The 17,224-nt window shown below is 33.7% G+C and overlaps 2 long non-coding RNA genes across 2 annotated transcripts; both read right to left on the minus strand.

Moving 5' to 3' along the window:
* Positions 1 to 7,969: 7,969 nt before the first annotated feature.
* LOC148764667 (uncharacterized) lies at positions 7,970 to 9,369 on the minus strand. The gene is made up of 3 exons (XR_016024793.1): positions 9,221 to 9,369; positions 8,933 to 9,016; positions 7,970 to 8,075 (listed from the first exon to the last, which is right to left on the minus strand). It is a non-coding gene; the product is annotated as an uncharacterized LOC148764667 (long non-coding RNA).
* A 253-nt stretch (positions 9,370 to 9,622) lies between these two features.
* On the minus strand, positions 9,623 to 11,590 carry LOC148764668 (uncharacterized). Its single transcript, XR_016024169.1, has 3 exons — positions 11,481 to 11,590; positions 10,749 to 10,832; positions 9,623 to 9,880 (listed from the first exon to the last, which is right to left on the minus strand). It is a non-coding gene; the product is annotated as an uncharacterized LOC148764668 (long non-coding RNA).
* Positions 11,591 to 17,224: the final 5,634 nt, after the last annotated feature.

Raw genomic sequence — 17,224 nt, forward strand, 5'->3', positions numbered from 1 at the left:
AATCCATGCTTTAAACAATCACATTAATTCACAAAGATCCGACTCCAACACAATACTCTTCCTAGAATTGCACCAACTAGGAGAAATGTTAGGTGAAAAATGCAAAAGGGTAGCCTCATCGTCTCGAGGTAGATTGTTGTTGATTTTTTACTCATGCAAGTGCACGTATCGCAAAGATAATATAGAGATGAATAGAATGTCGATCCCACAGAGAATTGAATTAATACTTATTGTTAATTACTAAAATTAACACACCTTAATTTTATCTAAAAAATTAAATTTAAAAAAGAAAAATTTAAATTAATAAACTAAAAACTAAAACTAATATATTAGCAAATTTTACTTCTAGTGATTAACACACCTAAGATTATGATATCCCTCAATATTTCATCTGAATATTGTCTCTCTCTCTCTTAACTCAATTTAATGGATTAAGTTGCTAACCTAGAGTCCTAAATTATTTACAAGTGTCTGTCAAGTTTCTCATAAAAATACCTCTCTTAATTAATTTACTATATGTCTATGCAAATTATATTGAAGAAAGATTCATTAAGTTTGTGCTTTAATTTTGGCTACGTATGGCTTTTAGGTGTATGTCTACCCTATATGCAAATCAAACCACCATATCAACTAAGTGTATTCGATCATACGTTACTCTATTCAAGGTCTACCTAATTCTCCTTCGTCAAGGTTTAACTTAAGTTTCCAATTAAATCTAATTGGTGGCCAGTAAACTAAAAGCATTAAGAACAGAATAAAATAAATAACTTAAATCTATCAAACATAAATAAAAAAGAGATAAATAATTCATACTACGTATTGAGTTCAATCATAATCTTAGATTAACAATTTAGTTCCCCATCAAGTCACACATCATCATTGAATAAAGTTTAAACATTAAGAACAAAACTAAGAAACATAAGAAAATATCAAAAGGAGAAAACCAAGGATTGTATTCTTGATTCCAAATCTTCTTGAACCCTTAAAATTCTTCTTTGCTTCAATGACTTTGTGGCTTGACTCTTAGCTGTCAATCTGGTGTTTCGTTCTCCTTTGAAAGGTTGTTTCTATAGGTTTTGAAGTTAGGCCAAGTTAAGTGAAGAAAGAAGTCAATTTCAGCTAGAATTTCCTCACCAAACAATGTGAGTCGCAGCCTGGCCCAATTAATTAATAGAAATCGTAATTGCTCTAAGAATGCTACAGTGTGTCAACTTCAACAAGATTTTTGACTATTTTCAGGCTGAACTGGGTAAAATCGTAAGCATGAAAGTTGTATATTTTTTTCTTATCTTTCCAATGTTTCAAGAATCGCTTTATTTGGAGCTCTGTAGAAAGAGTTATGGTCGAAATACCAAAACATATATAGTGGAAGTCTGCACCTTGAAATTGCTCTCTTTCTTCGATTAAAATTCTTCTATCATGAAACACCTACAAAAGCACAAATAAATCAATAACAACCTATCATAACCACATTAACACCAAATTAAGTATAAAATTAACTAAGATTAGTTTGACTCACCTAAAATAACTAATTTAAAATAATTAAATAAAATCTACTTATTTTTATGCATTACTACAAGAACTAAGCTCAATTACTATCAAAATTAAGCTCAAATAACTCTATATCATAGAGTTAGCATAGATCGACACAATCGGGTAATGATGGAGGAGGCCAAGTGAGGGTGTTTGGTTTGATACCGCAAGATCCTTAGACTTCTAATGTAGTGGTCATAGGTACACTTTCTATTTGTGGTACCAAAGCTTTAGTTTTGTTTGATCCTGGATCAATACATTCCTTTGTGTCCCCACATTTTGTGTCAAAATTAGATCAATTTTGTAGCAATATAGAGGAACCCTTAATTGTAACTATTCCCTTAGAGGAGAGACATTTGCGGCAAAATATGTATATAAATCTTGTGTGGTTCGTACAAAGGACAAGGATATGTTAGCAGACTAAGTGCTGTTACTAACTTTGGATTTTGATGTGATATTGGGAATGGATTGGTTCGCATCCTGTTTTGCTAAGGTAGATTACTACTGTAAGCTTGTGAAGTTTAAGTTTTCAGGGGAATCCTCATTTGTGATATATGAGCATGGTAGCCCAATGGCTGTGAGAGTTGTGTCGGACATAGCTGCTAGGCCAATGCAGAGGCAAGAAGGCCAAGGGTACTTGGCGATGACAAGAAACACTTCGACAGATGACGAGAGTGTGGATTTTGTATCGACAGTGGGTTAGTATTTGGATTACTTCTTGAGAGGGAAATAAAATTTCGTATTGATTTTATTCTGGATACACAACCAATTTCAATACCTTTTTATCGAATGGCACCAGCTGAATTAAGAGAGCTTAAAAAGCAATTGGAGGATTTATTGAATAAGGGTTTTATTCACGCCAGTGTTTCTTTTTAGGGAGCTTCAATGCTAATCATAAAGAAAAAGGATGGTATCCTTTGGTTATGCATTGATTACCGATAATTGAATAAGGTTACTATGAAGAATACGAATCCATTCTCGAGGATTAACGATTTGTTTGATCAATTGTAAGGTGTCGTGTGCTTCTCTAAGATTGATTTACGCTCGAGGTATCACCAATTGAGAATATGAGAGTGTGATGTACCCAAGACGGGGTTCTGCACATGTTATGGACATTATGATTTTCTAGTGATGTCGTTTTGACTCACCAATGCACCAATAGCATTTATGGACTTAATGAATAAGGTTTTCTAAGCATATTTGGACAAATTTGTGGTCGTATTTATAGACGACATATTGGTGTATTCTAAGAGCTCGGAGGAACATGCCCAACATTTGAGAATTGCACTTTAGACCCTGAGAAAGCATAGGTTATATGCTAAATTTTCAAAGTGTGAGTTTTGGTTGAATAAAGTCAGTTTCTTTGGGCACATTATGTTTGAACAAGGGGTGCAAGTGGTTCCTAGCAAAGTGGAAATTGTGGAGAATTGGCCACAGCCAAAGTCTGCAACAAAAGTTAGAAGTTTGCTAGGTTTAATCGGATATTATAGACATTTCATACAAGATTTTTGTAAGATTGTATTCCCTGTGACAAGACTGACACAGAAAGGAGTTAAGTTTGAATGGTCTGATGCATGTGAGGCTAGTTTTTAGAGGCTCAAAGCCTATCTCATGTTCGCACTTTAGCTAAGTGTGCCATGTGGATCTAGAGGCTATACCATGTATTGTGATGCATCACAAATTGGATTGGGTTGTGTGTTTATGCAACATGGGAAAGTTATAGCATAGACCTTTCAATAGTTGAAGAGGCATGAATAGAACTATCCTACGCATGACCTAGAAATGGCTGCAATTATGTTTGCTTTGAAAATTTTGCACCATTATCGCTATGGTATTACTTAAGAAATATATACTGATCATAAGAGTTTGAAGTATATATTTTAGCAAAGAGATTTAAATTTGAGACAACGTAGATGGTTGGAATTATTGAAAGATTATGACTGCACCATACTTTACCATCCTAGCAAGGCCAATGTGGTGGCGAATGCCTTGAGCCGAAAATCGATGGGGAGTTTGGCACACAAGACAATAGTGAAAAGACTTTTGGTGCAGAGCTTGTATGATTTGGGCAATATGGGTTTACATTTTGAGGTTAATGATTTTAATGCATTGTTGGCACATTTTAGAGATAGACCAGTGATACCAAATCGAATTAAAGTTACCCAAGATCAAGATGAATATATGGTGAAAATATTTGGAGATATGAGCAAAGATAGAGGTCAAGACTTTGTGTACGAAACATATGGTTTAATGAGATATTGATCATGAATTTATGTGCCGAATATGGATAATTTAAGAAATGAGATTTTGTAAGCGACGCATGTGGCAACCTATGCAATACACTCTAGAGCCACCATCATGATCTGAAGTCTGTGTATTGGTGGCCAAGATTAAAAAGAGACGTGGTGGAATATGTCTCTAAGTGTTTGACATGTCAGCAAGTAAAGGCTGAGCACCAGAAGCCTTTCGAACTGTTACAGCCATTACTAATTCTCGAGTGGAAATGGGAACATGTAGCAATGTATTTTGTAACGGGTTTACCACAAGCTAGAGGTGGCTATGATGCCATTTGGGTAATAATTGATTAGCTCATTAAGTAGGCTCAATTTTTTTTGGTCAAAATTAAGTATGGAGCAGCTCAGTGTACCCAAATCTGTATTGATGAGATTGTAAGACTACATGGTGTTCCAGTAACGATAGTGTCCGATTGAGGATCATAGTCTGCTAGCTAGTTTTGGAGGAAATTTCAAGAGGCTTTAGGCACAAGATTGGATTAATGGCCTTCCACCCACAAATGGATGGCCAATACAAGTGCACCATTCAGACACTAGTGGATATGTTGAGAGCAATTGTGCTCGATGTGAGACCTTGATTTTTTTATAAACTCGTAGCTAGAAGTAGACACGATAACACGGACTAGGGATAATTTTGTCATTTTCCTTAATGAGCTTTTAGAAGTGGGTTTTCTAATATTATTAAGGCCTAAGTAGGCCTAAGGAATAAATGAATGATGAAAATGAGGATAAAATGACGAAGGAAATAAAAATAATGATGATTTTTAAGGTAAAGGCAAAATGGTCATTTTTCATCTCGAGTCAAAATTTTTAAGTTTTCGTGAATTCAAGTATTTCTAGACTATTATGGACTTTATCTCAAAGCTAACTTGTTAAGGGCATTTTCGTAATTTAAGTGAAGTTTGGATAAGCTTTAGCTATAAATATCATTTTTCAGTAGCTTCTTCTCATTTTCCAGTAGCTTCTTCTTCTTCTTCCTCCCATCTCACATTTCTTTCATCCTCTATGAAAGCTTCTCTCAAAGCTTCCATCACCCTCTCAAACTAACCTTAAATTTCATGCTTTTACACACCCTGTTATAGGGCTTTTCATGCTCTTTCACTCTCTCACCTTAAAACCCTTAAAAAGTCTTACTCTCATACTTTCTCTCACTAGCTAGGTGTTTTAGAGAGAGAAAGAGAGAGAGAGCTTCTATAATAGCTTGGAAATTTGTGGAAAGGAATTTACTTACAAAGCTACCAAGGTGAGTAATGAAGTAGAGTTGATTTTTAACTGTTGAGAATGGCTAGTGATTAGATTTGTAAGTGTTTTATAGTTGAGGTTGTTTATTCATTTTAGAGTGATTAGGATAGTGAAAATAGATGGCCACTTAATGGCAATTGGAAGATAGTTAGGAGATAGCTTTAAAAATTTATAGTTATGTGAATTGAGTTAATTGTGATGCTATTGTGATAATAGGTTCCAATGAAACCCCACTGCCCTATTTGGACCATTAAAGGAAGTTAGAGTTGGGTAAAGATTTAACAAATACCGATGAGTGAACTTGCATTTCAAAATGTTTTGGGAAGTGCCTACATGTTTAAATAAATCATTTGAAAGTTTCATTTGTTTTTGCTTTAAAAATATACTTGGGGAAAAAATATACTTGGGGAACAAGCCCTTGATGAAATGTTTCTATCTTGTGAAATGTGCAATATGAATAGTTCATGCGTTATCACATTATATTTGTCAAGCCCTACTCTATTATATACTTGTCATGTCATTCATGTGCTTGATAGAATGTCTGCATAAGTGAATGTATCGAAAAATCGTTAAAAGTCGGTATTGTACCTAGTGGTACAATTAAGTTGATTAAAGCCTCGAACTAGGTCAAATAAAGATTTTACGATGTATTTGAGAGTTATTGAATCTTAGAATGTCTTAATATGGTGATTCGGAGTTCAAGGATTGATTTGGAGTCCAATCGAGAATTTTCATAACGTAAGGGCAAAATGGTCATTTTGCCACCCAAGGGCAAAATTGGAATGTTGGATGAGATTTTTGGCCAAGTTTGACTATTTGGAGCATAATTTGAAATTGTGGAGTGAAAAATTTCAATTTCGACATTTTTTCGACATTTTTCGAGTATAAGGGCAAAACAGTCATTTCACGTGTCCATGAGGACGTAATTGAAATTTTACACCACCATGACACTTGTCAAGCCCATGAATTTCACCTGTTATCACTTTATACTTTGGATAATTATGGGATTACATGTGGTGGTGAGAAATTGCTTAATGGTTAAGTTTTTAATCATGGACCAATCAAGTGGTGACATGTGTCAAGCTTTAATATTTTTATGATTTTCCTTTATAAACCGACTTAAGCTTCTCCCATTTCACTCTTATGGCCGGCCAAGCAAGGGAACAAAGAGAAAAAGAGAAGAACAAACCCTAGGAAGGAAAAATTCAAGAGTAATTGTTGGATTTCAAGGAATCAAGCAAGTAAAGGTAAGATTTTTTAATTTTAGCTTGTGATCTACCTTTCCCATGCATTCTTTTTCATTCTTCATGGCTGAAATTCAAGTTTTCAAGAGGGAACCTTGCTGGCCAAATCTAGAGAGAGAAGTTTTGGTGATGAATTTTGCTAGATTTCATAATAACCTAGTGTTTTTAGTCATTTTGTGATGTTTGGAAGGAAAAACAAGCAAGAAAATCCATGTTCTTCAACCACCCGCATTTGGCCAAATTTTCTATAGGGCATGTTGATGATGGATTTGGTTGTAATTCCTGTTATTAGCTAGGAATTGATGAATTATGATGTTGGATATAGAAATCAGAATGAATTTCGGTTACGGTGAATTAAGTCACAATTAAGCTCATTGAGGTGCTTTGGTGTATTTGGAATATTGGAAGTGTAATGAAGATATTTAGAGTTGAATTGGATGCTTTGGCTAATTAAACAAGGTATAGTATGAGTTAGGTCGAATGCCAATTTAGTCTGATCATAATTGAACCCACGTAGAACACCGTCTTTAAGTGATTATTCGGACAATTCTCATTCAATGTCATGCATTCATATAGAGCCTGAAATAATTTTATAATAGTTTGGCACAAATATATTGAATTACATGTCGTTTATTATGTATAGGGGGTAAGCCCTTTGATAAGGGTAAAGATATTGTGCTTGAGGACCAAGAATAGAAGTGCTCCAAACTCCTGCTATTATGAGTAATCAGACTTTCATCTTAACTATCTAAAGTAGTTTATACTCGTTTTTATATTTTAAAGAAAAATGAATTTAAATTGCAAACTATTATGTTTTATAATTGAAGTGTTGATTAAACGAACTGAGATTTATAACTTGTTTTGAAATTGAATATTGGTTTTGAAAATTGAGTAAGTGGAAACTGTATACTTGTGCTATATATATGTTTTGATATATGGTTTGAATTGATGGCTTATGACAATGTGATGGCAAGCATGGCTGGATTTGTGTTTGTGTGGAATATATGAACTGTTTTGCTTTGCCTTGACAGGCTGGTAATATTATATTAGCCATGTCATGCTGTCGAAAATTTTATTGAATTGGTGGGTTATTTGATTAGCTTACTGCAGTGGGCGGGTTTCCGTGGACTAGCCTATGAGAGGGGCACTATCACGACCCGGAACTCCCATCGAGCCCGTGACAACCGCTGCGACGTCTCGATCGACATTCATTACCCGGACTGTCAACCGGAACCCCGCAAGGCTTTAATATCAACTTCTCATTTCCCCTGTGGGTAATTGTTTCCAAATACCACATTTTAAAAGATTTTAAACTGTTTCCAACTTAAACAAATAAAATAATAATTTTCGTCTCATAGAGGTATTTTGGTCATTTATCTCAAAAATCTCAAAATCATCTAAAAATATAGTATGTAAGTGCAAAACACATATTTCATAATCAAAAATAATGTTGGATGTCTAAAACATTCGTTTAAAATGGAATTATGACTGTTATAATAAAATAAAAATATTAAATAAAATATTCAATTTTCACATAAAACGATATTTTAAGAACACTGCATAAATAATTTTTATAGTGTAAAAGCAAAATAAATTCTTACATACCGTAATACAGATAACCAAAGTATAGAATTTAATTTACAGTGACACGTGGGCCCACGACCGACCAAAAGTATCAAAAGAAATGAACCTACAGTCTTTGGATGTGGCAAGTTCAACTGTAATACTCTCCGATATCAGTTATCTACAATCTATTCTGAACCTGAAATGGGTGGAAATGAGGGTGGTGAGATTATAAAATCCCAGTGAGTAAACAAACATCACTTAAAATATCTAAAGTCGAGTAAAAGGAGACTATTAAAACATTTCATCAAACTGTAATTTATCATCTTTCAACTTATTTCAACCAAATGAAATCAATTTATTTAAAGCAAGTAATCAGTATGGCTTATGAATTTCTTAAAAAGCTTGGCTCATGCCAAAAATTATTATCATACTCAGTTATCTGGGATACCTTGGCCGAGGGCTATCCCAACTAAGTCCGCCAAGGCTATTAGAAAGTCATGTTTTTATTTTGAAAACATAGCCATTCCTTGGCGTTGGCCGAGTTCCCCTTCACGTGGTGGTTTAGCGTGAAGTGAACTTTAAAGTTATACCTCGAGAGTTACCCTACTCGCCTCTCCAACCGAGGTAAAAATATAACAGGATTCCGTGCCCCTCTAATAGGCTAGTCCACAGAACCCAACCCACTGCAGCAGGTCAAACCCACCATACAATAAAATTTTGACAACATGACAAGGCTAATATATTACTACCCAGCCTACAAGGGTAAAATAAAGCAATTCATACAATTCATAAAAAACACAGCCCAGCCAGTCATGCCAATACAATAACATAAGCCATTAATTCAATTTTAAATTTACAACATATCAGTGGTCTCCAATTACTCTATTTTCAAAATTGTTATTTCGTTTCAAGATAATTTATAAAATATTTTCATTTAAACTCATTTTGTTTACAAAACATAAAAATTTACCATTTGAACTCATTTTCATAAAATTCACCAAAATTGAATAAAAACATACTTTAGATAATTAAAATGATGGTAAGGTTACTCACCGTGTCTAGAGTGGGGATTTTCAAAATACTCAGACTACTGGTCCTCGGGTGCAATTCCTTTGCCTTTATCGGAGGACTCACCACCTTGACACAATACAAAATCGAGAAATTCACCACATTGGTACTAAATTGTAATTAAACTAATTTAGACTACTAATGCTTGATATGGAATGCAAAAATGTCTAAATTTTTGCCTAAATGCGGTGTTAGCCTATTTCAGTCTTTTACTCGATAAATCGATATACGTGTCTGTTTAAACTCCAAATTAATTTTTTTCAGTTTCTATACCTCAATTGCACCCAAATTGACTTAATGTGCCTCAGTGTGGTTGTCACGACCCGGAACTCCCCATCGAGCCCGTGACAACCGCCACGAGGCCTCAACAGACATTCTTCACCCCGAATGTCGATTGAAATCCCGCAAGGCTTAGCATCAACTTTCGCATCTCCCCGGTGAGCAACAGTTATTAAATCTCGCATTTCAAAAAAATCATAAGTCATTTTCAAATAAGAACAATAAAATATTATTTTTTTGGCTCACAGGGGTATTTTCGTAATTTTTCGTCAAAAATCTCAAAACTTGCTAAAAATGTAGTAGGTAAGCCGAAAATATATATATTTAATGATAAAAAAAAATTAAGTATCTAAAACGTTCATTTGAAGTGAAAATTTGACCATTTGAATATGATAAAAATATTCAATAAAATAAACTATTTTCTTGTAAAATAATTTTCATAAAACTATCGGTACATAATTCTTATAGCGTAAAAGATAATTATATTCATATATACTATAAAGCAAATAACCAAAGCATAAAATTTCTTTTACAGTGACACGTGGGCCCATATCTATCCAAAATGCATCGGAAGCTGGAAACCTACAGCTTTTACCGATTCGAGTCCAAATGAAGGTCCTTGTTCAAGTCAGCTAACTACGGAATTCCCTGAGCCTGAAATGTGAGGAAATGAGGGTGGTGAGATTATAAAATCCCAGTGAGTAAACAGATACCATCTAAACTATCTAAAGTCGAGTAAATGGAGACAATTAAAATAAATCATCATACTGTAATTTCATTACCATTCAACTCATTTCAACCAAATAAAATCAATCCATAAAAATCGAGTAATCAACTTGGCTTATGAATTTCTTAAAACTTTGGCTCGTGCCAAAACTCATACTCGGTGATACCTTGCGCAGGGCATCTAACCGAGTCCGCCAAGGCTGTTAAAATTTTGTGTACACTTAAAATATATTTTTGTTTGAAAAAAATACAGCCGTTCCTTGGCGTTGGCTGAGTTCCCCTTCACGTGGTGGTTTGGCGTGAAGTGAACCCTAAGCTATACCCCAGGAGATACCCTACGCGCCTCTCCGTTCGAGGTAATAATATAATGGAGTTTACCGTGCCCCTCTAATAGGCTGGTCCACGGAACCCCCTCTGCAGTAAATAATTAATATATAATCCACCAATCAATAAAATTCATTCTAGCATGTCATGGCAATTTATCACAACCTAGCCTCTCAAGGCTGAATACACAGTATAAATAATTATAACACCAAAATCAGTTTAGCCATTCATGCTCATTTATTGTCATAAGCCATTCAATTCAGAACCATAAATTTGCAACACAAACTAGCAGTCTCCAATTACTCTATTTTCAAAACCAATATTCGATTTTTTAGAAAATTTATAAAATCGTTTTATAAAATCACAATTTCCCTTAAAACATAACAATTTACCATTTAAACCCATTTTTCATAAAATCACATAGTTGTATAAAACTACTCTAGATAATTAAGACGATAATAAGTTTACTCACAATGTCTAGAATGCAGACTTTCAAAGCACTCTGTCTACTGGTCCTCGGATGCAATTTCCTTGCCTTTATTGGAGGACTCACCACCTTGACACAGTACAAAATCGAGAATTCACTAAGTTGGTACTAAATCAAAATTAAACTAATTTGGACTACCAATGCATTATATGAAATGCAAAAATGCACTGGTAACTATCTAAATCCGGTATTAGCCTAATTCGTCTTATCACCCGATTAAATTCCTAACGGGTTCGTTTAAACTCCAATTTAATTCTTTTCAGTTTCTATACCTCAATTGCACCCAAATTAACTTAATGTCTCTCAGTGTGATGCAAATTATCAGTCCCAATAGTAAATTACGAAAATACCCCTAGTGGGTAAAAATTCGTATTTTTGCTCCGAAAATTTCCATTATTTTTCTAGGCTCATAATTCATTATTCCTTAACCAATTCTCCTAGAATAAAATCAAACTCATCCTCACTCACTACATGGTAAATTCAGCCATTAATGGTTGGGGGAGAAAATAAATTCTTTTCTTGTTGTTTTGTTTCTAAATATGCTAAACTAACTAAAAACACTAACATAAATTAAAATCAAATAAATCCAACAACTTTCTCTCTCCTAACCCATTTTTTCAGAATTGAATTCATCATGAAAACATGTAATTTAATCATGAAAAATAAAGAGAAATGCTTGGGAATAAGAAAACTCAAGCTTAATAGAAAAAATCTCACCTTTTTCACTTAATTTCCTTGAAAATTCACACTTTTTCTTTGATTTTCTCTCTCTAGGGTTTTGTTTTCTCCTTTCTCTCTCTTGTTTCTTGCTTGGCCGAATGTTGAAGAAGAAGAATGGGTGGGCTGATTTTTTTTTATGCATTTTTATTGTTTAATGAAATAATATTATTTTATTCATATTTTAAATATTTTATTAATTCATTTCTTTTTTTTCTAGCCATCCACTTGTCCTATTTTCTTTCACCATGCATTCCCTTTGACTTATCCAAGTCTTAAGTGATATTTCCAGATTTTTCCAAAGTTTTGGTGGAGCAAATTTTTCAAAATTACACTTTTGCCCCTGAACTTTTCAAAAATTACATTTTTACCCCAAAAATTGAAAATTTTCCATAATGCATAATTTTCACTCCTCATACTTATTTCACACTCCAAATAATTAAATTTGATCAAAATCCTTTCAAAAAATTAAATTTTCGATTCCGAATGGTAAAATTACCATTTTACCCTTTTACTCCAAATTATACCGAAATTAAAATTTTTCACTTCTAAACCTCAAATCTTACTCCAATAAGTCAAATGGGGCCAAAAATCTTTTCTAAAAATTTCCATTTTGTCCCCAGGTGGCAAATGACCATTTTGCCCCTGGATAGCGAAAATTCCAATTTGACTCCAAATTGATCCTCGAACTCCGAATCACCATATTAACCCATTCTGGGACTTTAAAATTCTTAATTTCATTGTAAATTCTCTATTTGATCTAGTTCGAGGCTTAAATCAACTTTATTGTACCTCTAGGTACAATACCGACTTTTGTAAATTTTTCAAGACTCTCTTAGCATGTAAACATGCTATCCACCACATGTATGTCATCACAAATATTTCTGTAGAGTCGGGCTTGTCATCTTCTCCCCCACTTGGATCAACCATATGATCCTCCTTCTTGATTGACTTCGACATCCGGCTAAATATTAATATTTTAATAATAAAATATTATTTTATTCTAAAAATTTTATCTTGTCTCCTTGGTACCAAAAATACCTTATTATGCCTCACTTGACTTCCAAATCGCCTTTTATCTCACAAATTCTCCTCCGATAAAATTATTATTATTTTATTATTATTCTCACTTGCGAAACATTTTATCCTAAACTATTCCTTTCATCTTTTATCACTTCTAAACATTTTAATTGACCTCAATTTGCATTCGATCAACTTTATTTATCACCATATCAAAGTATGGGGTATTTCAATCTCCCCCACTTAAATAGAATTCGTCCTCGAATTCCCGTCGATGTTGCGTTATCAATCTCCTTCTATGATCCTACTCCTTGTTCCTTCTATAGGGACATTCAATTTATTTCCCTCGTTCACCTTCAGTTCAATTAAATGCTTTATTTACGGCAATTATCATCCTTTGGAATCGGATCAGTAATACTTTTCACAACCATGATCTCTTATATCTAGACACTAAGCATGCCTTTATCACCATTATTACATTTGAACCATAACTTCATCTCAATTATACCGATTTCGATCACATATCATACTTACTTATGTATACCTATTCATCGTTTTATTAATTTGCTCCATACCAATTTTCTCAACCTTGATTCATCCATCTTATACTGGTCTATACACTTCCTTTAATAGAGTTCCATTAAGAACTTAAACAATTCAAGGTTTACTTTCAAAGTCATTCATAACTTTAATCGTTCATTACATGTCCGTTAACACTTTAGCTCACTAACCTCTCTTGACACTATTTCAAAATCTCCCAATTACCGAGAACCATTCTTCACTTTAGTTAGTAAAATTATCAATTTCATATATACATATATACATGCATTTTCAAATGTCAACCTCTCTCTTTATATATAGGAATCCATGTGTTCACATGCCTTGGACTACATTCCCCCATTATTCATCCATATCCCAATCCTAGTTTCAATATAATAATTCTTATAGTGCATGTCAACCTTCTTATTATACTTGTGTATAACTTCATATCATTCATATCATTTCCAACCATATGTTTGAGTTTCCTTATACTATATATCATTCATCACAATGTCATCTCCATTGAAATATAATCTATTATGCGTGTATGCTTTATAATCCTATTGATGCCTCAAAGATTTATCTCAACTTGATCATTGCATCTCATGCAATACCACAATTCCTAAGAGTCATCCTTTTGTCCTTAATCATCTTTCATGCCTCTATATTACCTTGTATCTTTCTTGCATTACGATATTGATTTGTCACTTAAGACTCGAACCCATTTGAATCATGTATGCCTTAAGCATTTTCGAATTCCAATTTCCATAATATATTAGGAAAGTTTCATTATCTGACTTCATTTTCAAGGTCAACTTCTATCATCCTTTGTTCCACTCCTTCATATGAACATAACATCATTCTTCCTTAACTAATTTATAATTTGTACTTGAAATTGTAAAACTTAAAACTAGATTCTCCTCAAGTATTTTTCAATACTAATATTAATATCACTCTCAGCTTACAACTCCTTTTTATAATCACATAACTTAGTGCTTGCTTTAACGAGATCCAAAGCAAAACTTCTCTTGAGTATTTCCTTGGGAATATCTATCTTAAACTTATGTCTCATAGCATGTGATCCCTTAACTTGTGATTTTGCCGTTAGGCTTCTCAGCAAGTTTTAAAAATTTTACGTTTCATACTTGCTGTGTATGATTAGAATCTATTCTCAAAGCTGTTTATGTATTCCTAAAACATTTACTCTTAAAGATATATAAATACGTACTCATCCATTCAATCCTTAACTCATCTTCAGAGGTTTCCAGGGTGCCACACAATTAGCCTCATGTTGTTACTAACCCTTGTCATTTTACTGTATCAAAACAGATATTACAAATTCTCATAATGATATTCTACATAAACTGATTTTCTATACCAGTCTCGTAATTCTTCCTTCACACTTTCATTATTTGGTATCTCATCTCAATATAGTCATTTCAAGAATCTTTCAATTTTTTTTCTTTTAATTATATGCCTATATACAAGGCAATAAAGAAGTTTTTCAATTCATTTGGGTAAACATTCTCCAGAATATTTAAGACTCCCAGATAACAAAACACAATGACCAACAACCAAAATTCAATTTGTAAGCTCAATATCGTGTCACTCCCATCTTACTCATGCATCATAGGCGTGAGATATTCGGAGCATTATAGCGTTGAACAATCAATGTTGAAGTACTGTAGCTATTAGAAATTTTCTCATCAAAGCTATTTGTTTGCATTCAAAGTCACCACATCAATCATTCTCAACCAGTGGTTTCCCTTTTAGATATATATCATGAGTTCCATAAGTATAGGTACCTTCTATTTTCTTGTCATACACACTAAGCTAGATTAATACTTTCATCTCATGTCATCTTTTGACGTTTATCAACATTCATAAAATTCCACCTCAAAACATCATTTCCATACAGTGTAATAAGTTCATGATAAATATACCACTCCACACATAAGTTGCTTACTATCTACAACTTTCCTCAAATTTATTGTCATCCTTATCCCATTTATCTTCTTTGTCTTATACTCCAATAATCTTATTAACTTTCGGTATAATTAACTACGAAAACAGCTCAGCTTCCTCCTTATTTTATTCTCACAATCCTTACTGAATCAAAATTTTATATTCCCCATATTCCATAATTTAACTTCATTGGGTTATATTTGTGCCCAACTATTACCTCATAGTGTCATAACATCACTGAATAATCCCCTTCATGCTTAAATTACAATCATTAACTTAATCACATTATCCATTCCGAATGTCATTTATAACCTTATTGCTTCCTTCTATAACCTTCCTCAATAATTATATTGCCAATTTATCTCTGTTATACTAAGAGATTCCCATACATATCTAATTATTTAAACTGCTATTTTACATTCCGCTCGAGTCATACAAAATAAAAGCCACTCCTAACTCCTTTACACAGGTAACTACTACATCTTCCCTTAAACGACACTTGCCTAGATTTATGACAATACAACTTCAACTAAAGTATTAAACATCTTTAGGTTCCTCATTGTCCTGATCCGGGCACATCAATGGATCCTCTTCCTCCTGAGATTTTCTCCTTTGTTCTTCAATCCAGGCTTGTTGTATTCTTCTATATTCTTCATCACTCATCGGTGCAGCATTTCTTCCACAACCGGGAGGAAAATATCGTACACCTGACACTTTTCTAAGAGGTTTACTTGCCACTGTTACTTTCTCCTTATCCCTTTCTGGTTGTCCCCTTACATTTCTCCCACAGCCTGGTGGAAAGTGTCGGACTACTGTCACGCTCTTCCTAGAACGAATACCTCCTTCAGCTATCCTTAATTTCCCCCTTTCTTTAACATGTTCCTTAGATTTTCTCAAAAGGGAACCTCTTATGCTTACATTAATATTATTACTATCTGTACTTTTTGGACTACTCGGTTCGGGTTGTCACCAGCTCTTAGCAGTAGAATCTAGCGATCCCTCGCTAATACTATGAGAGGCGTCGAGACTACCGTCTCTCCTAGACATGGTGTATGTGTCACCAGCGCACCTCAAAACCTATATGCAATCAAATAGTAATTGTTTAATTATTTATGCATCTCAAAAATAGGTAGATTTCTATATGTAGATGCATACATTCTATTCAATCTAACCTAACTTAACTTAACTTAATTGGACTTGGGGCCACGCAGTGTCAGTGTAGATTTCTTAAAATAACTTTAAGACCAAAGACTTTAAAATCCAAAGCTTTAAAATCAAAATATCTGATCTCTAAACCATGCTCTGATACCAATCTAAATTGTCACGACCCGGAACTCCCCATCGAGCCCGTGACAACCGCCACGAGGCCTCAACAGACATTCTTCACCCCGAATGTCGATTGAAATCCCGCAAGGCTTAGCATCAACTTTCGCATCTCCCCGGTGAGCAACAGTTATTAAATCTCGCATTTCAAAAAAATCATAAGTCATTTTCAAATAAGAACAATAAAATATTATTTTTTTGGCTCACAGGGGTATTTTCGTAATTTTTCGTCAAAAATCTCAAAACTTGCTAAAAATGTAGTAGGTAAGCCGAAAATATATATATTTAATGATAAAAAAAAAATTAAGTATCTAAAACGTTCATTTGAAGTGAAAATTTGACCATTTGAATATGATAAAAATATTCAATAAAATAAACTATTTTCTTGTAAAATAATTTTCATAAAACTATCGGTACATAATTCTTATAGCGTAAAAGATAATTATATTCATATATACTATAAAGCAAATAACCAAAGCATAAAATTTCTTTTACAGTGACACGTGGGCCCATATCTATCCAAAATGCATCGGAAGCTGGAAACCTACAGCTTTTACCGATTCGAGTCCAAATGAAGGTCCTTGTTCAAGTCAGCTAACTACGGAATTCCCTGAGCCTGAAATGTGAGGAAATGAGGGTGGTGAGATTATAAAATCCCAGTGAGTAAACAGATACCATCTAAACTATCTAAAGTCGAGTAAATGGAGACAATTAAAATAAATCATCATACTGTAATTTCATTACCATTCAACTCATTTCAACCAAATAAAATCAATCCATAAAAATCGAGTAATCAACTTGGCTTATGAATTTCTTAAAACTTTGGCTCGTGCCAAAACTCATACTCGGTGATACCTTGCGCAGGGCATCTAACCGAGTCCGCCAAGGCTGTTAAA

Source organism: Theobroma cacao, chromosome 1 (genome assembly GCF_053813885.1).
Source record: "Theobroma cacao isolate CCN51 chromosome 1, ASM5381388v1, whole genome shotgun sequence".
Lineage (NCBI taxonomy): Eukaryota > Viridiplantae > Streptophyta > Magnoliopsida > Malvales > Malvaceae > Theobroma > Theobroma cacao.